The sequence below is a fragment of the Oncorhynchus mykiss genome, chromosome 19 (assembly GCF_013265735.2).
Source record: "Oncorhynchus mykiss isolate Arlee chromosome 19, USDA_OmykA_1.1, whole genome shotgun sequence".
Lineage (NCBI taxonomy): Eukaryota > Metazoa > Chordata > Actinopteri > Salmoniformes > Salmonidae > Oncorhynchus > Oncorhynchus mykiss.
This window is the reverse complement of record NC_048583.1, coordinates 12,223,109-12,249,196: the sequence shown is the minus strand read 5'-3', so window position 1 is coordinate 12,249,196 and position 26,088 is coordinate 12,223,109. Positions and strand designations below refer to the sequence as shown.

At 45.5% G+C, this 26,088-nt stretch overlaps 1 protein-coding gene across 5 annotated transcripts in view; it reads left to right on the top strand.

The window, feature by feature from the left end:
- Window positions 1-26,088, top strand: part of LOC110497375 (lipopolysaccharide-responsive and beige-like anchor protein) — a 328,302-nt gene that overhangs the window by 12,125 nt on the left and 290,089 nt on the right. The window lies entirely within an intron of this gene.

Here is a 26,088-nt window from a genome sequence, read left to right as displayed (position 1 = left end):
CCAATACCGATTAATCGGCCGATTTGAAATACAAATAAAATAAAATAAAAAAAAATTGTAAACATTTGTAATAATGACAATTACAAAAATACTGAATTAACACTTATTTTAACTTAATATAATACATTATAATACATAAAATCAATTTAGCCTCAAATAAATAATGAAACATGTTCAATTTGGTTTAAATAATGCAAAAACAAAGTGTTGGAGAAGAAAGTAAAAGTGCAATATGTGCCATGTAAGAAAGCTAACGTTTAAATTCCTTGCTCAGAACATGAGAACATATGAAAGCTGGTGGTTCCTTTTAACATGAGTCTTCAATATTCCCAGGTAAGAAGTTTTAGGTTGTAGTTATTATAGGAATTATAGGACTATTTCCCTCTCTACCATTTGTATTTCATTAACCTTTGACTATTGGATGTTCTTATAGGGACTTTAGTATTGCCAGTGTAACAGTATAGCTTCCGTCCCTCTTCTCGCTCCTACCTGGGCTCGAACCAGGAACACATCGACAACAGCCACCCTCGAAGCAGCGTTACCCATCACTCCACAAGGGGAACAACCACTCCAAGTATCAGAGCGAGTGACGTTTGAAACGCTATTAGCGCGCACCCCGCTAACTAGCTAGCCATTTCACATCGTTTACACCAGCCTAATCTCGGGAGTTGATAGGCTTGAAGTCATCAACAGCGCAACGCTTGAAGCACAGCGACGAGCTGCTGGCAAAACGCACAAAAGTGCTGTTTGATTGAATGCTTCCGAGTCTGCTGCTGCCTACCATCGCTCAGTCAGACTGCTCTATCAAATCATAGACTTAGTTATAACATAATAACACACAGAAATACGAGCCGTAGGTCATTAATATGGTCGAATCCGGAAACTCTAATCTCGAAAACAAGACGTTTATTCTTTCAGTGAAATACGGAACCGTTCTGTATTTTATCTAACGGGTGGCATCCATAAGTCTAAATATTCCTGTTACATTGCACAACCTTCAATGTTATGTCATAATTACGTAAAATTCTGGCAAATTAGGCGGCCCAAACTGTTGTATATACACTGACTCTGTGTGCAATGAACGCAATGGAAGTGACACAATTTCACCTGGTTAATATTGCCTACTATCCTGGATTTCTTTTAACTAAATATGTAGGTTTCAAAATATATACTTCTGTGTATTGATTTTAAGAAAGGCTTTGGTGTTTATGGTTAGGTACACATTGGAGCAACAATACGCACCGCATCGATTATATGCAACGCAGGACACGCTAGATAAACTAGTAATATCATCAACCATGTGTAGTTAACTAGTGATTATGATTGATTGTTTTTTATGAGATAAGTTTAATGCTAGCTAGCAATTTACCTTGGCTTACTGCATTTGCGTAACAGGCATTCTCCTCGTGGATTGCAATGTAATCAGGTGGTTAGAGCGTTGGACTAGTTAACTGTAAGGTCAACTCCGGGGATTCAATCTTGCAACAAGGTAAAAATCTGTTGTTCTGCCCCTGAACGAGGCAGTTAACCTACCGTTCCTAGGCCGTCATTGAAAATAAGAATGTGTTCTTAACTGACTTGCCTAGTTAAATACAGATGAAATAAATCAGCCAAATCGGTGTCCAAAAATACAGATTTCCGATTGTTATGAAAACTTGAAATTGGCCTTAATTAATTGGCCTTTCCGATTAATCGGTCGACCTCTATCCTTAACGCCTTCCTCTGGTGGCTCTCTTTACACTTTGATGGGACAGACGTGTGTCAGCTAATAGACCAAAGAGCCTCTGAACTTGGCCTTCATAAAATGGAGCTGTCCATGACTTTGTCTGGCTTAGATGCTATTCAGCATAACTTCTGTGGCTGTGGTTGAGAGCTTCTGGTTCCTTGGTGTCCACATCACCAACAAACAATCATGGTCCAAACATACCAAGACCGTCGTGAAGAGGGCACAAGAAAGCTTATTCCCCCTCAGGAAACTAAAGAGATTTGGCATGGGTCCTCAGATCCTCAAAAGTTTCTACAGCTGCACCATCCTGAGTGGTCGCATCACTGCCTGGTCATCACTGCCTGGTATGGCAACTGCTCGGCCTCCGACCGCAAGGCACTATAGAGGGTAGTGCGTGCGGCCCAGTACATCAAGCTCCCTGCCATCCAGGACCTCTATACCAGGCGGTGTCAGAGAAAGGCCCAAAAAATTGTCAAAGACTCCAACCACCCTAGTCATAGACTGTTCTCTCTCTGCATTGTTGGTTAAGGGCTTGTAAGTAAGCATTTCACTGTAAGGTCTACCTGTTGTATTCGGCACATGTGACAAATAACATTTGATTTGTGGTGTTGTTGATTTTGGTTGTGGTCTACAATGTTGCTTCAAGTCAGATCTATAGAGGTTAAACAGAAAGCTATTTAAATTCAATAATGTGACATTGTCCCCATGGTTACCACGGCAGCCCATCATTTGAAAGGCTATTATATATATATATATAATGCATTTTTGCTGCCACTTTTAAGAGGAAGGCTAAATCTAATTATCATTTAATGTTTCTCCCCTTTCATTTTCATAAATGTTGACAAATGCCAACGTCTTTAACTTTCTATGCCAGTACAGGTTTACAGACTTCTACCTCCAAGCTACACTGTAGTTTTATATGGTATAGCCTATTTGAAATACAGAACAGTGTCGTCTACGTAATGTTGGATGAATGGATCAGTTGGGGTCAGTGTTGTTAGGACTACTACCCTGTTTACTACTGTTGACTGTCACTACTCAAAATAGAATCCAGTCAGTCCTGTTGGCCTGGGCCACTTCTTCTCTGCCATTTTGTTATTTCTGTAAACAAAGCTACGAACACCCACCGCCACCACCTTTCACATCAACACAAACGAGCGTTAAGGCATGCTTCTGACCGTGCCAGAGGAAACTCACAGAACAGAAAACAGAATCAGACTGTTAATGGATGGAAGACCCTCGTACCACACAAAGCATTGAAACCTGCCCTAGTGTTGGGCTGGTGGCTAGTCACCGGAACAGTATAATATAATTGAGGTTTATTTGTTATGACGTCAGTATCTGGTGGTTTTTAATCATTTTAAGTGGGAATCACTCAATTGGGTCGTTGGTTTCCTACATCTTTGTCTTAGCCCATAGCTTTGTTACATTTCTGACTGCTATTGTGGTGGTTCACTTCTGACAGTTATTCTGCAGTGGTTTAAAAAGGAAGTTCTCTTATTAAGGGAAGAATTGATATGATATGAAGCCGACATGTTTTGGTTTGTAGCAAGCATTCAGTTTGTTGGTTTCTTACCACTCTGGTCTTCTCTATGTCTTTGTTAAACTGTTACATTTCTGACTGTTATTCCAGTGGTTTAAAAGGGGGAAGTCCTCTCAGTGAAGAGTTTGTTCTGTGGGTGCAGTCTGACTGTATCCTCCTTAGCTATCAGACTGATCACCACACTCCGGAGGGCTTCTGGAGGGCACAGAGCAAGGGCGAGATGCTGCAGTGTGTGTGTGTGTGGTGGGGGGGTGTTTGTTGTATGCTGATGTGGGGGTGTTGAGGGGTTGCTTCTTCCAACCTCATCTCCATTGCAGCGGACTTTGTAATCATGACTTCCATGCTTTGTTGGAAGTACTAGGTTAACATCAGTGTTGTCAGTCCCTATAGTAGAGTACCTGCCTGGAGTTGTAGAATTCCAGACATTTGAATATGAATGACCTGACAAAGAGAAAGTGGAAGAACTTGTTTCCCTGTTGACTGTTTAAACTGCTAACTGATCAGACCTGTTGCCCCTGGTCCTTTGTAGCTTTGGCTGCATCAGTGGATCAGTGACTGGACACACACCAGGGATGATATTACCTGACACAGAGGTCACAAAGAGGAAGGGCATTGACACACACATACACACACACACACAATCTCTTCCCAATATTAGCTTGATCGTCCCTTTGCCAATAAAGGACTAATCCCATCACCGTCGCTGCACAGTGAAACAACGCACTGAATAAGCAAAGCAATATCAAACCTGCAACCTGCTAAACATCTCGCTCAGTAAGGGTTGTAATGACATGGAAATGTTGTTCTGCAGGTAATGTATTTGTGTTGGGCTGCCTTTTTTAAAGGCTTTGACTTTTTCAACCAAACACAGTGGAAAGTGTTCTCTTGAAAATGAGCGTCTTCCCTTAGTTATAGTTAATTCGATTTTTTTTTTAGTTCATCCCAAATGGCACCCTATTCCCTACATCGTGCACACATTTTTTTAACATAGCACTATGGGCCATGGTCAGAAGTAGTGCACTAGGGAATAGGGTGTCAATAAGGACACTGCCATTGCGTGGTGGCCATTAAGCATTCTTTCCCTGTCCTCAGGGCACAGTGATTCATGAGGCAAAGGCCAAGCTAAACCCGCAGTGGTATATTACCATTGTACTACTATTGCTATTTTAGGAATATAATATCAGAGCTACATTTACTCAAGTCAGGCAAGTTTCATGCATTTAATTAATTGTATACAAACTGCCAAGTTGACAAATCCGAAAGGAGTGTTTTTCAGTTGCATCTTCCCCAGTCTCCCTTCAGCTATGCTTACTCATCTGTACAGGCAGATTAAATCAATGTTGTTGCATTGAAGGGTGTGATTCGCTTCATGGAAACACACACCTGCTAATCGCTAGCCAAAGGCGACCAAACACTCGCACTGATGAAAAGCTCAGTTGTTGAGACAGGACTTTTTAGATGGGCTGTTTATGCCGAAGAGTTTATCTTTGATCTTTGTGTGTGATAATATGGTAATATACCACTGCAGGTTTAGTCTAACAGACGCACACACTGCACATTTCTGGTTGGATTATATTGCCTTTATCATCGGTAGCTTGCTTACAGTAGCCTACTAGCTACTTGACTGGATCAAGTAGCTAGTAGGTGAGTGAGAGAGATCCGATGATAACCGGGGTACAGAGACACCTGTCCCAGACACCCGTAAAGGCCTTATGGTGACTCCTGATTCCACTGAGAGGTTGGGTTCAGCTCAGAGTTAAGATCAAACTCCTATTGACTGTCACCCAGTGCCTCAGAATGACTTGCTGCGTCACCGCTCGGTATGGAAACTGCCACCCAGTGCCTCAGAATGACTGGCTGCGTCACCGCTCGGTATGGAAACTGCCATCCAGGGCCTCAGAATGACTGGCTGCGTCACCGCTCGGTATGGAAACTGCCATCCAGGGCCTCAGAATGACTGGCTGCGTCACCGCTCGGTATGGAAACTGCCATCCAGGGCCTCAGAATGACTGGCTGCGTCACCGCTCGGTATGGAAACTGCCATCCAGGGCCTCAGAATGACTTGCTGCGTCACCGCTCGGTATGGAAACTGCCATCCAGGGCCTCAGAATGACTGGCTGCGTCACCGCTCGGTATGGAAACTGCCATCCAGGGCCTCTATACCAGGCGGTGTCCCTGATTTAAGTGTTGATCGTCTCTAATAGAAGTGCCCGATGGTGGCTCTTTACAGCGAGACGGGGGGCCGGCGGCGTAGTGCTGTAGTCGTAACCTAGCCGCCATCCCTTTGCATACTAATTGCAGTGTGGCTTTTAGCGAGGGCCGGGCGCCATTAGAGCCGTTATCGTCCCTGACACCTCGGCAACCTGAACGGCACCGGCGCGCTCACCCACAGCCACGTGTAATTATCCCCCTGAGTGGAGGGAGGCTGGCTGTCAGGCCTGTCTGTGGGAGAGGCTAACTCTAGCCAGACATAACGCTCAGCTCACTCTGTTCCTATGATACGCTTCGGTTGCTTCTGTTGTCGTTCTCGTAGTGCCACTTTCATTCAGTGTCGTTTCAAACACCCTCTTTAGACGTCATTGTAATGATTGTATCCTCTTGTACATTTTACATTTGAGTCATTTAGCAGACGCTCTCATCCAGAGCCACTTACAGGAGCAGTTTGGGTTAAGTGCCTTGCTCAAGGGCACATTGACATATATTTTTTCTCTCCACCTAGTCGGCTCGGGGATTCGAACCAGTGACCTTTCGGTGTGCTCTTAAACACTAGGCTGCCTGCCGCCCTTGTACTTACCAGAGCAATGCTTACTCGGCTCCCACAACACCCTCTGCTATTCTAGTGTGTCTGTCTCACACGTACGTCTCGCGTGGCCGAGTTTAGTTTCATTCAGTTTCGTGCGGACTCCGTCTCATGCAGACATCTTTGCCAGCTCCTGCTCACGCTGCTTTACAAATGTGCCTCATACAGTGCATTTCACACAGTGCATTTCACACAGTGCATTTCACACAGTGCATTTCATACACACTTGTCTTGTTTGAAGGTTCTATCCTCTGTTGAAACGGCCTTGACTATTTCACCCAGCCCTTTTGATGTCATTCTATTGACTGGCTGATTGATGTTTCCTCTCAAGAACATGGGCACTCCAGTGAATTGTCTGGCCTTGGATAACACCTGGCTTGAACTATACTGTCCACCCCCTGACTATTCAAGTTGCTTAACCATTGAAGCAGGCAGGCATCCACCATGGAAAGATTTGGCATTGCTAGAAGGACCTTCTTACTACAGCGTGAGAGCACTGAGCGGTTACTCACTGATTGTAGGTTGTTCAGGTTGTACAGGTTTCTCCATTTTGAGCATGTTTGTGTGTCCCAGTAATATTGGGTGTAGTGTAACTGTCGCGTTTCTCTCTTACTCACGAATGTGGGCGCTGGATTCTCCTCCTCCTCTGCTCTTATGGCACCGCCCCGTTCCATTGTGTTCTGGTGTCAGGGTGTCTTGTCATGCACGGTGTGGTGTCGGCCTAGGCCTCTTACACCCATGTGATTCATCACGTCATTGTCTGGAAGGAGGCTTGCTGGCAGTGGGGTAATCCAGGTTGAAGCTAGGTGACATTGCATCATTGTCCTGATTCCTTTTGTTACTAGTGTTGTGGCGCCAAATGATCCCACATTCGGATCTCTAAACTGTAGTATAAACAGAGTGTGTGTGGTTGAGGTGACCTCGGTAATCTAGTGTTGCTGTGTGAATAGCCAAGACAGGCTGGGGCCTATTGATTGATGGCTTTGATTCATCCTGTACCCTTGACTTGTTTTTCCTTTGTCTGTGTGAAACAGCCAATGTGGCACGCCGAGGCGGTCTTAACCCTTCATCCCCCTGCAAAGCCCTCTCCCGAGAGAGGAGGAGGCAGGGGGAGACAGGAAGGAGGCAGGGGGAGACACGGAGCACAGCCTGTCAGGTTGGCGTGACGGAACACTCATAGTCACGATTCCCGGGCGGTGACATGCCTCGTCTGGCCGGCCCAGGATGATGGTTCATCTGTGGATGGAATTACAGCTGCGTCTGATTGGTGGGTAGGGACGGTCTAGGGGTGACGCTGTCACACCCACTGCCATAAAACAACCTCAAACATGGATAGATTGAGATAGGTGGCCCCCCCCCCCCCCCTCTGTCTATAAACTAGGAGGAACTGCACTCTGCACATTCGATGCAATTCATAAACACCTCCACAACACAACGCAGGCCTACTGTTTACATTCACACAGCTGCCAAAATGCTGAAGTGACATATTGGCTACACTCCAGATTTTAAAAACTTCTTAGGGATAGGGGGCAGTATAAAGTAAACTGCCTGTTACTCAGGCCCGGAAGCTAGGATATGCATATAATTGGAAGTATTAGATAGAAAACACTCTAAAGTTTCCAAAACTGTTAAAATAATGTCTGTGAGTATAACAGAACTGATATGGCAGGCAAAAACCGGAGGAGAATCCATCCAGAATTATTATTTTTTGAGTTGGCTACACACCAGATGTTAACCACTTCATTGCCATTATCTGCTATGAGCATGATTGATGCAACATGTTTACAGGCAGCATGTGGTTAGCTGTGCCAGTTCACTTCATTTGCAGCGAAGGTGTAGGCCTGTTTCACAAAGCTGCATTGCCAAGAGCAGAGTAGAAACCACAGCAGGAAACCTCTGTCTGGACTAATACAGAAACAGTATAGGCCTAGTGTGTGGGACCTGTGTAGATGCGCACGCACGCACGCACGCACGCACGCACCCACGCACCCATCAGGTTCACTGAACATTCTCAATCTATCCCCCATATCCACCAATCCGATGCAGCTGTAATTCCATCCACAGATGAACCATCATCCTGGGCCGGCCAGACGAGGCATGTCACCGCCCGGGAATCGTGACTATGAGTGTTCCGTCACGCCAACCTGACAGGCTCCCCCTCTCCTCCTGCCTCCCCCCGCCTCCTTCCTGTCTCCCCCTCTCTCCTCCTGCCTCCCTCCTGTCTCCCCCTCTCTCCTCCTGCCTCCCCCCGCCTCCCTCCTGTCTCCCCCTGTCCTTTGTTGGGAGAGGACTTTGCAGGGGGATGAAGAGTTAAGACCCGCTCGGTGTGCCACTGGCTCTTTCTCTCTCTCACACACACACACACACACACACACACACACACACACACACACACACACACACACACACACACACACACACACACACACACACTGTACTGGCGTTTTTATCATGGTTATTCATCCTCTTTCCCTCCTGTGCTTTTATAGCAGGGTGAGTAAGGGCAGAACATTACTGTTGTACACATTCATCTATGTTGAGTGTTGAGGGGTTCAGCTGTGTAATATATGCAACACAGTGATGTTCATTAACAAGGAGTGGCTCTCCTGCCTACACAGCAAGCCTGCGGATGAGAGAAAGAGGCCCAATGTTCTTCCTTTGAGAGACTGAAGCAAACGAACATTTCATCCTTCACTAGGTCACATGATTATTAGCTTCTGGAGGCCATGTTATTTCAAGCAGAAACGCTGCTGTATCAGGGAGTAATGCAGCTCTGTGTAGTTGTGAACTTACGATAATGCGGTCCACCAATTTGGCAAATTAGCTCTTTACCGTACATCCGTGCTTAGCATGGTTTGGTAAGCTATTTGTAGACTCTCAAGTTGTGTTCATTGAACCGGCAACTGCTTTTTTTGGGGGGGTGATTTCAAGAAACAGCACTCTGCTGCCTTGTGTGAAAGGATGTAAAAGCTTGATATAAAGTAAAATTCTAATTGTATCACAGTTAACATTTTGATGAGTACATGAATTAAAACATATTCTTGGACATTTTGTTAGGTTTTTTTTGGAGACGCAGTAGCAGATTCGATGGACTATGGCCCACACACACACACACACACACACACACACACACACACACACACACACACACACACACACACACACACACACACACACACACACACACACACACACACACACACACACACACAAAGGTTCAGCCTCTCTCTCTCTCTCTCTCTCTCTCTCTCTGGACACTCCCCCAGTCTGAACTTTGAACTCTGGCTGAAGAGTTCTTCTGTTGTTGTGTTGATGAAATGTCTGTCTTTGTTTGTCTGGGAGTGAGTCTCCAGAAGCCACAGTGTTACGTACTTAGTTCCTACCGCAGGTGGATATCTGCAGTGTGATCAGGGAATACTCTGGCCCCTTAGAGGTAGAGTCATCAGCTGTTATAATCCTACGTCCAACTGACCGCTTTCTCACCAGGCTGTGCTCACTCCATATGCACTGGTTTGATCAGGATGGAGACCTAACATGGAGTCACTGTGGGATTATTCATTGCAGAGAGGACACTAGTCCTCGACCTTTCAGACTCTGAGACTTGCTTGCTAACTTGCATCTACTTCGTCACAGAGTAATAAGCAGGTCTTATCTTTTGGCTCAATTTCTGGGCCAAAACAGCAACAAGATGGCTGTGGGTGGAGTGTAGGGCCAGATCTCCTGTTGACACAGCTCTGGGAACAGACAGAGGAAGCCTCGCCGATGGCATTTGTCACGTAGTAAGAATCACAGGAAGGAGTAGTGATTGAGTAGAGGCGTCTCAGGATGATAGCATGCCGAGGCAGCAACGTGCTTCCTGATTCCCCATGGAGGACCACAGTCCTGGTGTCAAATATTAGCATTATTAGCATTTGGCCGTATTGTAACCAATAATTCACCACAATTTGACCACAGTGCTAGAGATTAGTGTCTGTCTGATATGAAGTGACCATAACCAATAATTAGCCCCACATTGACATGATGTTAGTAAGGTTTGGTGTAAATTGAAGTTTGAAATGGAAGCATCTGTTAAAAGGAAGTGAAAATAGCCTAGTAAACGAGGAATGTTTCCCAAGCATTCACCACAGCTCTGACCTTCTTCAATGGTAAATCATTAATGTGCTTCATCACAAACTTGGCTGTTGGCCAGTTTCTGGAATATTTGTCTACTGATTTAATGACAAGCTCATATTATGCAACTAGGAAGTGTGGTATGAGAACAGTGTGAAAGTACGAGGCTAGATCCTTTTTTCCCTTCAAGAAGACTTTGTACGCTACAATGATCAGTGATGATGACAGTATCTTGACTGTCTGGTTGTCTGTTCTTTAAATACATCTACTTGAAGTCTGTCTGCTGGCTGGTTTGAGGCTGTGGACGACCGTCCTCCTATGTGAGTCTGCCAGATCACTACGCACAGACTCACACGCTCATTTGGCAGAAGAGATGCTGCACTGTGCCTGGCTCAGTGACTGTGTCCATCTCCCTGCTCTACTAGACTGTACCCATCTCTCTTCATCTCTCTTTTCCTTCCTCTCCCTCTCTCTTCCTTCCTCTCCCTCTCTTCCCCTCTCTCTCTCTCTCTCTCTTCCCCTCTCTCTCTCTCTTCCCCTCTCTCTCTTCCCCTCTCTCTCTCTCTTCCTCTCCTTCTGCACCTTTGTCAGGACTTCCCTAATGCTTGTTCTCAACGGCAGACGCACGTTCCGGATGTAAAGTTTAAGGTTAAATTACGGGTGACCAGTCACCGGATGTGCACACACTTCCTCTAAAGTAAAAATACAACAATGCGCTAGGATGGTCAACAACTGTTTTTGAAGGTGAAGAGGTCATGCAGTGGCTGTGGGGATCTGTAGTAATTAAGCCAAACTCTGCTAATTAGCAGCTGGGTAGTCTCTGTCTCTGTCTCTGTCTCTGTCTCTGTCTCTGTCTCTGTCTCTGTCTCTGTCTCTGTCTCTGTCTCTGTCTCTCTGTCTCTGTCTCTGTCTCTGTCTCTGTCTGTGTCCTCATTATGTTCATATCTCCTATGCAAAAACAACCTAGCTGGACGCAGACAGCAGCTCCTCCGTGATGTATATTGCCTCACCCAGGCTCCATCCATAATGCTATTTATAGCCACCCATGTTGTTTCAGAATAACACCAAGCCTCCTGCTCTCCTGCACATCAGCCCATATGTAGGTAGTTAAGGTAGTATGCAAAACCAATAAGCCTCGGTGCATACTTGAACCACATTCTGTATTGTAGATATGTAGTGGTGTAATTATGTTATATGGTGTACTGTTTTATGTGTAATCTTAAGGTGTTTGGACTGCAGGAAGAGTAGTTGCTGTCTTGGCATCAGCTAATTGGGATCCCTAATAAATACAAATCATTTAGTATGGTTACATGCAGAATATATTATGATTATTTATATATTGATATATATATACACAGTGCCTTGCGAAAGTATTCGGCCCCCTTGAACTTTGCGACCTTTTTTCACATTTCAGGCTTCAAACATAAAGATATAAAACTGTATTTTTTTGTGAAGAATCAACAACAAGTGGGACACAATCATGAAGTGGAACGACATTTATTGGATATTTCAAACTTTTTTAACAAATCAAGAACTGAAAAATTGGGCGTGCAAAATTATTCAGCCCCCTTAAGTTAATACTTTGTAGCGCCACCTTTTTCTGCGATTACAGCTGTAAGTCGCTTGGGGTATGTCTCTATCAGTTTTGCACATCGAGAGACTGACATTTTTTCCCATTCCTCCTTGCAAAACAGCTCGAGCTCAGTGAGGTTGGATGGAGAGCATTTGTGAACAGCAGTTTTCAGTTTTTTCCACAGATTCTCGATTGGATTCAGGTCTGGACTTTGACTTGGCCATTCTAACACCTGGATATGTTTATTTTTGAACCATTCCATTGTAGATTTTGCTTTATGTTTTGGATCATTGTCTTGTTGGAAGACAAATCTTTATGTTTGAAGCCTGAAATGTCGCAAAAGGTCGCAAAGTTCAAGGGGGCCGAATACTTTCGCAAGGCACTGTATGAATATATGATTATTGTGAATGGTCAGGTTAATATAATAGTTAGATTGAAGTGTTTTACGTGCTTTGCAAGAAGAACGATCTCCCTAATAATCCTGTTTTTACATGGACACATCTGAACTCGGGCTACCCGATGGGACTTTTGATACATGCAGAAAATCGGCAGTGACCATGTTATTTTTGTGAAGCTTATTTAAGCTATTCTTCTAGCTTCTTAAGCCTATTCTTTCTTCATCACCTGTTGATCTGGTCTTCTGCTTTTAAAGGGCCGACTTCTCTCCCATGTTTGTAGGTGGTCTATTGTCATGCAACTTTGCACTGTAGTCTAATTAAAACCAGAGCTGGGTTCAAATACACGAGTATTTCAGTGTCTGGTATTTGAGTATTTTCATATACACAGCCCAAAATGTGTACTTTGAATGGTTATTAGTAAAAACGAAATAGTCTACCAAGTTGTTTTTGAGTCTTTTTCAAATACTTATTTCAGATATCTGGGTTAAATGCATATTTGAGTCAGTGTATTTGAGTATTTTCAAATACTTCCCAAGTTTTTATCTGTACATGTATTCTCGTTCCCAGAAAGAGTCTAAGAGAAAATATGTTTCCTGGAAGACTGTTTTGAGAAGATATGTAGATAGCACCTATTTTTGAAGAAGGTTTTTACTTAGAATGACCGTGCTTTGTTGATGTAAAATGTAATTTCTTCTTCTCAGAAAGATCAGCCAGCCTCTCATATCAGAGAGCAGATTTGGAGGTTTCCTGGAAAAGCAAAAAGGGACTCGTCAGACTGTCTAATGAGGGTCATTTCCTGACCTCCCCTCACCCTTTCCTCACGGGCGAGACGGCCCATTCAGCTGCTGAACCAACACCATGTCAGATCACTACTATAGATAGACAGCACCAATGGTCTAGACAGCAGAAGCACCAATGTTATGTCTGCGACTGAGTAGCTTTATAAACCCAGGAAAGTCTCCTGACCAACATGACTTGACCAAGATCTGACCAGAGTTGATATTTAGAGTGTAGTTATAGCTAGCACCCATTGTTTTTCCTGGTCAGGTCACATGTTTAGGAAAAACACCTGGGCCCACAGCCACTGCAGGGTCCAGGGCCCACAGCCACTGCAGGGTCCAGGGCCCACAGCCACTGCAGGGTCCAGGGCCCACAGCCACTGCAGGGTCCAGGGCCCACAGCCACTGCAGGGTCCAGGGCCCACAGCCACTGCAGGGTCCAGGGCCCACAGCCACTGCAGGGTCCAGGGCCCACAGCCACTCCAGCGTCCAGGGCCGACAGCCACTCCAGCGTCCAGGGCCGACAGCCACTCCAGGGCCCACAGCCACTCCAGCCTCCTGGGCCGTAGCTGAATCAGTCAGGTTTAATGTGCGGCTACAGGGTGATAAACGGCTCTGTAAAACAGGGCTGCATTCCCACTGATAACGATACCTAGACTGAGTAATGAGAGAGAAGAGCCTGCCTTAATGCCTAGCCGTTTTAATCTTGACAGAGTAACGGCAGTTAAGCTGTGGAATTTCCATCTTCCATCCACAACTGCAGCAGAGAAATCGCCAGCGATAAAAGAGGAAGGGAGAGATTATGGTCAAATAACTCTGTGCTCTCTGCTATCAAAGGAACTGGCATCCGTTTAGTCAGATGAAAGAGAAGAGATGGATTGTTTTTCAAATTTAACTGTTTGAGCTGCTACCTTGTTTTAGGCCTATAGCCTGGTCCCTGGTCTGTTTGTCCTGTCTGTCTTGCCACCTCGCAAGACAGCACAAATGGGACCAGGCTAGATTGCAAGCTATAAATCACATGGTGAAGTTTACAAATCTGATAAGAGAAGGAAATACACAGTTTTTACCTCAAAGGCTAACCCAATAGAAATACTTCCAGGATGTGTGGTTATCTGCTTTACAGTGTGAGAGAAATCTAAACGTACCAAACTATATTTTGTACAGTTCTGAGACCAGGTTTCTTGCTATATATGGTGCCTGTTGATTTATAGCACTACAGTCAGTGTAGAGCTGATCATACATTACAGTGGACTGGATAAGGCTCTGTGCATCCGGCCGGCCGACCCCACCTCCTCCTCTGTGTGATTACAACTCCTGGTAGTTTTTCTTCTGCTCCTGGAGGGGGTGGGGGTGGGGAGGGAGGGAGGGAGCCAGGCTAAAGTGTTTTCTAGCCTCAGCTGTGCAGTAGTGAGTTTATTAATGTGTTGGCTGGCTTGGGCTGGCTCGCTGGCTTGGGCGGGCTGGCTTGGCCAGGCCAGGCCAGGCTGGCTCAATAACTCCCTGTGGACCTCCCCAGTCCTCATGCGACCTGGCTGTAACATCAACAAACCTACACAGAACAGTACAGTCTGAAAGCAGCCCTCTGTGCCTGGAACATATCAACTAAAAGGAACTGAAGTGGAACATCAACGTGAGGTCTGTTTCACAGCTAAGACGGCATGAGGTGCTGGCTGTTATGGTGACGATAACACCGCAGCATGGAGGATAATGCCATGTACAACCAGTCACAGACGTATTTGTCGAAGCCTACAGTCTAGAAATGTTTTGCTCCCTGTTGCCTTACTCTGTTTTCTATTACCACGACAACCAACATTATATGTTGACTCTTGGATGCCTAGCGGAGTGTGTACCAGTCCTAGTGGCCTAGATAGATGAAGTGAGTGTTTTTAAGCAAGTAGTTACTTCGCTGTACATTTAGCCCTGGAGAACAGTGTGATTGAGTAGACGGTGATATGAATATACTATGATGTAATGAGCCTGTAGGTGTTAATTGTTCTGATGGAATGCCAGCCCTGTGTGCTCTCTAATGGAGAGGACCGTAATGGGGAAGCATTCATTAAGCGTAATTGCAGAGGGATGGAGACACACACACACACGCACAAGTGCACACAAGTACTCACACGTACACACACTCCTCATCTAGCGACGCAACACCCCACCGTGAACAAAACGTCTGGAAGCCATCGTTTTAATCCACAACTGCTGTACTAGATCATATTAGATGAGCTATGGTCCCCGCTGCTCATTTCATTTGTGTGTGTGTGTCACTAATAGCATGAAAAAGGCGCGGTTGTGGAACTAAATGTTAATGAGTTAGAATGGGGTCAACTATGTCCGATCATCGCTCCTTTTTATTTAGAATTCATTGATTTAATAATGCGTTTTTGATTAAAGACCGTTTTCTTTCTTTTTCTCTCTCCAACCGTGTAGAAGTGTAATTTCTGCAAGTTGGTCATTAATCACTATTTGTGCAAGAGAACTCACTGAAAAGATATTTGTCCTGAGATTAAAGGAGATTGTTGACCACATGAAGATGCTGGATGTGTTTGATAAAGGATATTACTAACAGAATACATTTGACGCTGTGCATGTCTCTGTAACGAGGCAGTATTGGAAGTGCAATGGTATACATTGTAAACGTCAAGCACTCTCATGTCTGTTTCCCCCCCCAAAAATGTGTGGTTCTCCAATCCCCATTCCCTCTGATCTGCAATGTCAGCTCTGGTCCTGTGTGAGCACATTTAGAATTGTTCTTACTCACAACTTTAAGGAAGCCCGCCCCCCCCCACCCGCCTTTCTCTCTCTCCCTCCCTGCTCAATCCCATCTGTTTGTCTTCCTCTTTCTCCGAGCGTGGTGTCGGGGGAGGATGTGCCTCTGAACATCAGATCACTACTACCAGTGACTCTGCAGCTCAAACCCTCACATTGGCCTATATCAGGTCATAATTAGCTGTAGGACTGTCACATCATAGTCTACCTCAAGCTGAGGAATTGACATTTCTTTCCTAATATCTTCCTCTGTTTGAAAAGAGGATGATATCTCGAAGTCTCGTTGACGCAGAGGGGGTGTCAAAACCTCAGGACTTCAAAATAGTGTTCTAGCAGGACTTTTAAGATAAGTTTTCCTTAAACTTTTCTCCTTAAGGGCTGGTTTCTCTGTTATCTTCGTGAATTGAAGAGGTCTTGCCTTTTTCAGTCTCGTTTACTATGAGAAGGAACAATGGTTTACCCCTGTGGTCCTTGCTGAAATATTTGACTTGGCCTTTTTACACTGGTATCATCTTCATCATCTCTTGTGCTTCTCTCAGCTACTGCGTGATTTATCACATCACCTCCTCTCCTCCCTCTCTTAATACAGCAGTCCATAGCTGCAGGGCTCGCCCTTATGATGCCATCGTCTTGTTAATAGTTGGTTGGGGAGATCATGGAAGCCATTATGCTGCATTGGAGAGGAGGGCATTCTCAGTGAGTTGGAGTGAGTCATGAAACTAATGTGAAAACGAATTGTGTGTGTATTGGCTGTGAAGACAGTTAAGCTGAGCTATCACCCTGATCAATCTGACAGTGTGGGGCTCTCAGTAGAAAACAAGGCTTCAGGACCTCCAGGCTAGTTTATATCCTCTCTGCCTTAACTCACTACTCTCTCTGTCTCGCTCTCTCTCTCTCTCTCTCTCTCTCTCTCTCTCTCTCTCTCGCTCTCCTCATCGTGTCTCTCGCTCTCTCTCGCTCTCCTCATCCCGTCTCTCTCGCTCTCTCTCGCTCTCCTCATCCCGTCTCGCTCGCTCTCCTCATCCCGTCTCGCTCGCTCTCCTCATCCCGTCTCGCTCGCTCGCCTCATCCCGTCTCGCTCGCTCTCCTCATCCCGTCTCGCTCGCTCTCCTCATCCCGTCTCGCTCGCTCGCTCTCCTCATCCCGTCTCGCTCTCTCGCTCTCCTCATCCCGTCTCGCTCTCTCGCTCTCCTCATCCCGTCTCGCTCTCCCGCTCGCTCTCCTCATCCCGTCTCGCTCTCTCGCTCGCTCTCCTCATCCCGTCTCGCTCTCTCGCTCGCTCTCCTCATCCCGTCTCGCTCTCTCGCTCGCTCTCCTCATCCCGTCTCGCTCGCTCTCCTCATCCCGTCTCGCTCTCTCTTCTCATCCCGTCTCGCTCTCTCTCCTCATCCCGTCTCGCTCTCTCTCCTCATCCCCTCTCGCTCGCTCTCCTCATCCCGTCTCGCTCGCTCTCCTCATCCCGTCTCGCTCTCTCTCCTCATCTCGTCTCGCTCTCTCTCCTCATCCCGTCTCGCTCTCTCTCCTCATCCCGTCTCGCTCTCTCTCCTCATCCCGTCTCGCTCTCTCTCCTCATCCCGTCTCGCTCTCTCTCCTCATCCCGTCTCGCTCTCTCTCCTCATCCCGTCTCGCTCTCTCTCCTCATCCCGTCTCGCTCTCTCTCCTCATCCCGTCTCGCTCTCTCGCTCACTCTCCTCATCCCGTCTCGCTCTCTCGCTCTCTCTCCCCATCCCGTCTCGCTCTCTCGCTCTCTCTCCTCATCCCGTCTCGCTCTCTCGCTCTCTCTATATCTCTCGATGAAGCCGTATCATCGGTTAGTGTCTTCTTCATCACAAGCTAATTTCCTCTAAGCAGTTGTCACCCCCCCATGGGATTCTTTAGGTGATGGTGGTTTGGTATCTGTTAGTTTGAACAGTTTCAGCAGCTGATGTCAAGGCGTCCTCGCTGGGCGGAGAAGTGAGGGCTCGCTAATCACAACATGTGACGGTGGCGTCCGTTGTTCGCGACGCCATGTCCGACATCACCGCAGTGAATGTTTGATTTGGAGGTGGGCTTGTAGGGAGCAAGCTACGACTTTTAATTGCCTGTCAGAGACTCATGTGTGAGCTAAGTCACACCCCTCAGTGGTAGAATAGCTCGACAGCAGCTAGCGACGGTCAGAGACCTCGTTAAAGCGATCCAATTAAAAGAGCTGATGGAAATGGAAATGAACTACAAAGGCAGCGAGCGTTTCCTCCTTGCTTCAGCCGACTAGTGATTACTGTGGGATGTGTTTATGACCCATAGCAGGAACATGGACATGACATATTTGAAAATGACTCTGACATTTTCACCACTTACCCACAGGAACAGATTAACACAATTCTGGATGTCTGTAAAAAAATGTTAAAAACTATTTTTAGGGTGGTCTAGGCATAATTTTGGATTGAATCCTGCAAGACAGTCTGTGGTCATTTTGAAACGCTAGGGCCTGTCACGCAAGTCAGATGGAGAAGAACAGGCAACAGTAGTGCTGTATATGAGTAGCCTGGCTTCACATCACTGTCTACTACAGGTCATTTGAAGAGAGCCATTTCCCCTGTGGTACAAAATGCCCATCATTTGTTTCTGGCTTTGATCTTTCCCTGCATCACATGACCTCATCCATGGCTGCTGTTGATCTTATCCCCATGTACTCCTCTCCTGCCCCTAGGAACTCTGACTACCCTCTGTGATCTCCACTGGTTCTATCCTCTGACTACCCTCTGTGATCTCCACTGGTTCTATCCTCTGACTACCCTCTGTGATCTCCACTGGTTCTATCTAGACCTGATGGTTGCACACTGGCACAGTCCCCCCTAATCATTAGCCCTAACTAGGCCTGTTCTATTCACTGGGAATTCTGGTGGTGTAGGGTCGACTTCTAGTAACTGAAAGGCAAAACTTATCTGAAAGGCAAAACTGTTCCTAGATCAGCTCTTCTACTGTGAATAATGGCCCTGGTGTTTTCCTACTGCCATTACCCCTACAATTCCCCCACCTAATTCCATAAGTTCCATGGAGATAGGTTGTTTGTGCTCTGCTCAGCTGTTGTGCTTGTGTTCACCCATGATTAATTTAGAATGGCCTCGGGACTGAACAGCCAGGCTAAGCGGCTAGGTTACGCAGAAGGGGATCTGGTGACTCCTGGAACAAAGACGATGGTTATAGAGGGAGAGACTTGGATAGAGAACGAGAGATGACGAGAGAGCAGTTGGATGGAGAGAGAGGAAGGCTGTTGCTGCTGTGTCTCCCTGCCTGTCTGGTCTGGCCACATGACCTTCAAAGCACCTCACACAGGCTCCCTGGGTAAAACAATCCCTCACTCCTATGATTCACCATTTCTGTGTAGTTTGAGGGGCTAATATCCATGTTGATGCCCATTGCTTCTTTTTGTGTGTTATGCTAGTGTGGATTTTCAATCAATCAATCAAATTGAATTATAAAGCCCTTTTTACATCAGCCGATGTCACAAAGAAAGTGCTGTATAGAAACCCAGCCTAAAACACCAAACTAGATGTAGACGCACGGTGGCTAGGAAAAACTCCCTAGAAAGGCCGGAACCTAGGAAGAAACTGTGGCCCTGTCCGACGATACCCCTGGACAGGGCCAAACAGGCAGGACATAACCCCACCCACTTTGCCAAAGCACAGCCCCCTCACCAGTAGAGGGATATCTTCAACCACCAACTTACTACCCTGAGACAATGCCGTGTATAGCCCACGAAGATCTCCCCCACAGCACGAACCCGAGGGGGGGGGGGGGTGCCAACCCGGACAGGAAGATCACGTCAGTGACTCAACCCACTCAAGTGACACACCCCTCCTAGGGATGGCATGAAAGAGCACCAGTAAGCCAGTGACACAGCACCCATAATAGGGATAGAGGCAGAGAATCCCGGTGGAGAGAGGGGAGCCGGCCAGGCAGAGACGGCAATGGCGGTTCATCGCTCCAGTGCCTTTCCGTTCACCTTCATACCCCTGCGCCAGACTACACTCAATCATAGGACCTCCCTTAAGAGGTGAGTCTTCAATAAAGACCTAAAGGTCGAGACCACGTCTGTGTATTTTGGAATAGACCAATGAAAAGCTGGCGTGTGTGTGCTGTTTTGAGTGAAGTTGACAGAAAACAGGTCGCCTTTTACTGCTACAGTACTTGAGGTAAACGTGAGTCCGCAGAAATATTTGACTTCATATTAAATGTTTAATGTTTAAAATCTATTACCCTAGAAACTAGGCTACTTTATGAACTACTCAGCTCTTAGGCTGCTGGAGGACTGAAATTGGAGGGCCTGGATTTTACGACTCTTTTCAGTGTGCCCTCAACCATTGATTCTTCCCTGTTTTGTCTTTCTATGCTGTCATCGCTGCTCAGTCAGACCTCCATAGTGGTGGCAAGGAGGTGATATTTGTGGAGTTTTACTGCTAAGTGGCGGGCAGCTCCCCCATGGTCCTGCCTCCTGCAGGTTATAGCTTGTGTCCCAAATGGCACCCTAGTCAAAGTGCACTACTTCTGAACAAATGGGGAATAGGGTACCATTTGGGATGCTGCCAATAGTCTGACTCTGGGTGATTACATCATTGATTGAGGTAATAGATTCGCTGAGCTCTTTGTGTGTCTCACCACATGTTAGGCCAGCGGTGCTCCTACTCCAACGATGAGTTGCAAGGTACACAGGAGGAAGTACAGTAGACTGTATTGTAGTGCTTTCATCAGTCTGAGGTTTTCTTTTACTTCAGGCTCAGTTTGTAAAATAATATTTCCAGTGACCGTTCTGCTGTGGGCTGCTTGCTCTGATTTCTTTCCAATCCATACATCCAAATAATGTCAAATTACTTCTAACTTGGTCTAAATCAAAGCTACATCCCATAGATTAATTTATAACACATTTGAATTCTAAACTGCCATAATTCTAAGCTCTAATCTCAAATATCAGCAGTGAGATATGAGGTAGGCATTTCTCAATTAAACTCTGGGCACCAGAAGACGATTAAACATGATAAATTAAGCCTATTAAAACCCTGCTAAGTATAAGCAGGTCCTAATATAAAAAAAGAAATAGCTGAGATTTTTTTCTTTACTGATATTTCTCTCCCGTCGCAGTGGGGGATGATAAGGCTTTATCTGGAAGGGCAAATATGAAGGCCAGTGAGATATTAATGCTAATTAGGAAATACTTATAAATGCAGGGAACTTTTGTTCTAAAATGGGCACGGTATCATTTGCGTAACTTCAAAGTTAGGCGAGTGGGTTATACTATTAATTATAAACTGGGTGGTTCAAGCCCTGAATGCTGATTTGGCTGATAGCTGTGGTATATCAGACCGTATACCATGGGTATGATAAAACATTTATTTTTACTGCTCTAGTTAACCAGTGTATAATAGCAATAAGGCCCCTTGGAGGGTTGTGATATATGACCAACATACCTTAGCTGTGGTATATTGGCCATATACCACACCCCCTCAGGGCTTGTTGCTTAATTAAACTGAATTTGTGCCAAAAATGACGTTTCTTTTTCTGTGGTGTTCAGTGTAAGGAAGTGGAATTGTGGTCAGTGATCGTAGTACTTGCCCACAGAAGGCAGTTTCTATTATGTGGTTTATGAGTAGCTTATCTGTTTAAAACACATATTTTACTATCTCTGGCTGTCAGACCTGTTTTTGAAGAAATGATATCTATGGTACTATACAGATTTCCTGAGAAAGCTGAGGTTGGGTTAGTATGTTCTCTTGTATTTAGAACTGCTTATTCACCCAAATTCATCCTCTTGGGGGTCCCATCACTCCATTCTGACTGTCTCTATTTCAGCTTTAATATCAACCTTACTACAACGTCATTAACAACTCAACTGGTACAGACACACACGGCTGCTTTTAATGTCGATGCACTGGCACTCGTGACGGTCTCAATCATCAGACACTCATCTCAGCCTTCGAGCTTTCATCCTTTTAAAAACCCCTCCGTGATGCATGCACACACACACACACACACACACACACACACACACACACACACACACACACACACACACACACACACACACACACACACACACACACACACACACACACACACACAGGCTGAGTGAAAACAGCTCTTTGGTACTCACACACTGACCTCCCTCTAGGCCAGTGCTGCCACTGTGGCCTCACCCTCATGTGACTCCCCTCTCCCATCCTCTCTCCCCTGTCACCTGACTCTGATGGATGTCTGACTCGCCCAGAGTGTCAGGCTCGTAAATCACCTGTTACTGTGGCGAGTGCTGTAGAAAACATCCATTAACACAATCCCGACTGGGTGGGGGGCCCCCCAAAATGCAAATGACTATGATTTATCAGCTACTGCAACGGGAGGAATGAAGGGAAGAGGGAAAGAATGTCACTGCTTTTATTTCATTTATTATTTTTCACTTTATTTTATTTAACCTTTATTTAATTAGGCAAGTCGGTTAAGAACAAATGCTTATTTTCAATGACAGCCTAACCCGGATAACGCTGGGCCAATTGTGTGCCGCCCTATGGGATTCTCAATCACGGCCAGTTGTGATACAGCCTGGAATCGAACCAGGGACATTAGTGAATCCTCTAGCACTGACCGCTGCGCCACTCGGGAGCCCAATGGCTAATGGCCGGAGAGGGAGCAATCACTTTCTGATGAACAAATCATTTACATAGCTTGCCTTTATTTATATATATATATATATATATATCATTTATTTATTTCAATCAAGGATTTGTTTTGGCACCTAACCGTCATTGCCACCACTCCACAGTCACACACTTTAGGTCCTACCTCTGAGGAGTCATGGATTGGATTAGCAGCTGTATCTAAATGTAGTATTTGGTTTGTGTGTGTTTGTTAGTGTGGGATCCCTGGACGTATGACGTGAGCGTGTGTTTGTCGGGGTGGCACCGTCTGTTTATCATTGCTTTTATCTCCTGGCTTGGTTGTCCATGGTGACAGGGGACTACCCTGATTCCCCCTCAGCCCCTCCTCCTGTTAATCCTGCTTGACTCATTTTAATGGGACAGGTTCCCATCAAACACAGCTTGAGGATATCATTTCATCCCAATCAAATTGTCTTCTCACCGCCTGTCTCGTGGCAAATGGTGGCTATCCCTCTTTGCTTTCCGTCCAGTGACAGGCCCTTCTTGTCGATTCAACACCCCGCGCCCCATCTTACAATATTACTTTTACATGTGCCGTTGTTATTTTCCTTCTTATCGCTTTCTATTAGGCAGGGTTCAATCATAAAAATGTCATCGCCACTATTAAATAAATGACAAATCATGACATTTATAGCTTGTATAATATATTTCCAGACACAAAGAACGTTATTCCTTCCTTAGCTATAGGTCTCTCACACACACCACACACACACACACAATCCTCCATGTAGATAACCTTCTCCATGCTAAAGGTAGCATAATAAATTCGTTGACATCCTGCTGGCGTGGAAATAATACCATTCATGTTTTTGGAGGCAAAACATGTTTACACATAGTGTGTGTGTGTGTGTGTGCTTAAACACCAGCTGAGAAACACAACACACTGGCAGCACCTAGATGAAATGAATAATATGCATGAAAGGTAAAGTAAAAGCCAGGTTTCAAACATGAAACACATAACTGACAAAACAACTCACCTAAGGGAGCAATCTAAGGGAATAGCTATCTATAAAATATATATATTTATTTTCTTTGAATGTACTCGTTACAAATCTTGGATTTACAACAAAAAACTATGCGTTATATAGGCCTAAACCTTTTGAAAGCAATAGACTTAGAATTGGAACGGGGGAAAAAATGAATTTAGTATTAGCTAGAATCTGAGGTTTATCACATCCTAGATGACAGTTCTGTATGATGTCTCTAAGTTATCATAGCTGTAGGCTGATCCTGACTAAGATGTCACGTCTGCCAGCGCCAGTTGTTGCCATGACCTTCTCACCCAACCAGCCCTTCTGCTGTTGTGTTGCTGGTGCATTGTGTTTGAGAAGTGTGGAGGTCAGACCGAGGCTAGAGAAGACGACTACCGCCTGTATACCGCTCAGGACCAGGGTATGTGAGGGAGGAGTGGAGGAGCGGATCGTACCCCATTTGACTGGAGCGCAGAGCGAGTTTCCCAAAAGCTGGAGCGTCAGCCTCCTCGCCCGCTTCAGTAGAGCTCTCTTCACAAGCTCAGGGTATGCCCGGCCCAGCATGCATCTGTAGTCTACTTGTGTGCTGCTATAGCTTCTTGATTTAGCTACTGTCATGGAGTTCGCTAAATATTTTCATAAAGAAACTGATAAAACACACAGGTGAAAAATCAAGGTGACTTACAAAGATGGAAAAAAAGATGGTGTACTTACTACGTGCTACTTACTACACAAACAGGAAGGAACGAGGTGTGTCATGTAGCAAAGTATTTACAAACTAAAAATCAGTTCTCAAGTTTTGTTCTGTTATCTTTACAATAGGCCATCATTGATTATGGCCCAATAGGCCAGGCATATTACCTCTTTCAAGGAGCTTTCTGTTTTGATAGGTTTATTTTACCTAAAATTGTTAAGGCCTACCTACAGAAAACAACAACAACAGCAGGAGCAACAACAGCTATTATGCATCCTGCCAGCCTGACGAGAGTGGCCCGGAGTGTGTTTAGCATCCCCAGTGGCTCTGCAAGCGTGGAGAGTGTGTTCTCTGTTGCTGAGCCTGAAGCCACAGACTCTGGCCAAACTCGTGTTTCTAAAAATAAATGAAAGGCATTGTAGACTGAGCCTAAAAGGCATGTTTCTTTTCATTTGGGTTTAATTTTCACTAAGTCACAGCATATATGTGAAATGTATAGACTATAATGATTGAATACAACATGTTGTTTAAATAATGAGAGCTTAATGTCCCTGCCAGGCTAGTGTGTCGTACTTCCAAATGATTCAAATTGTATTTCTTTGTAGGCTATAGCCTTGAAATAATAGAAATAATATAGCCTAAATAATTCATTTTTGTTATTTTCTTAAACTACCTGTCTGGCTCCTGACCTATTTATGACGTTTATATGCTGTTTAATACGACATGTAGCCTATTTGAAATGATGAGCGCTATTTACAGTCTTTCTTACCCTTTTCTTGTTTATTTCAATTATTTTCATTCAAATGAAATGGTTTGGTTTCAATACTTCAAAACCATACGGTAGTGCCAGGTAGTCACAAAAATAGATGTGTGTTGGTTAAGTTGTGATTTGAATTGCCTCCTGAGTGGTGCTGCGGTCTAAGGCACTGCATTGTAGTGTTTGAGTTGCCACTAACAGACCCGGGTTCGATCCCAGGCTGTGTCACAGCCGACCGTGACTGGGAGACCCATGAGGCGGGCAACGATTGGCCCAGCATCATCTGGGTTAGGAGAGGGTTTAGCAGGCTGGGATTTCCTGGTCCCATCGCGCTCTAGCGACTCCTTGTGGCGGGCCGGGCGCCTGCAAGCTGTCTTTTGGTCGCAGTTGGACGGTGTTTCCTCCAACACATTGGTGCGGCTGGCGTCCGGGTGTGTCAAGAAGCAGTGCGGCTTGGCCAGGGTCGTGTTTCAGAGGACGCATGGCTATCGACCTTCGCCTCCCCCGAGTCCGTAGGGGAGTTGCAGCGATGGTACAAGATTGTAACTACCAATTGGATATCACGAAATTGGGGAGAAAAGGGGTAAAGAGGGGTAAATTAAGTGATTTTTATGAATGGAGTGATTTTCAAGCAGCAGGTTTTTTGTTGTTGTGTGGAGCGGTTGGAAAGGATGTGGAGTGCCAGAGCGGTCTCCATGAGTGGGATTTCCCAGCTCTCAACTCCGCTCACATACCCTGCTCAGGACCAGGCAGGGTTTTATCATCCGGGATGTGTTTCATTTCAGGGAGGAATAACTACCCTTTGCTGTGCCCTTGTTCACTTGTCTTTACAGAATATAACAGACAGCATTGAGGTGAAATAGGGCAGAGGAGAGTGGAGCATCTTTCTGTATTGAAGCCCAGCCTGCTCCATTGTTCACATCCTTGTACACATCTGAGACAACTGGATTGGATAGGTAACAGCAGTATGATAGAAGCTAGGCGCAATAAAGCTCAACCCATTCCTCTAATCTACTTGTCCAGCAGGCCTGATCCACAGAGGAGCAGCTGTTTAGAAAAACACTGTCCAGCTTGGTCCAGGGATTTGGTTATGCAGTTGATGTGGCCCAGGAACCTGTGCCAGGGGTTTTATGTCCTAAAAAAAGGACATAAATAGGTGTGAGGGGAAAAGCTCAGTGGCATATGCTAATCCAATTGCATTGGAGATTTTTGACTCTGTGCTTTTGAATTGCGTAGGTTGATGAATCCTCTCTATCTCATTCTTTCTCACTTTCTCTCGCTC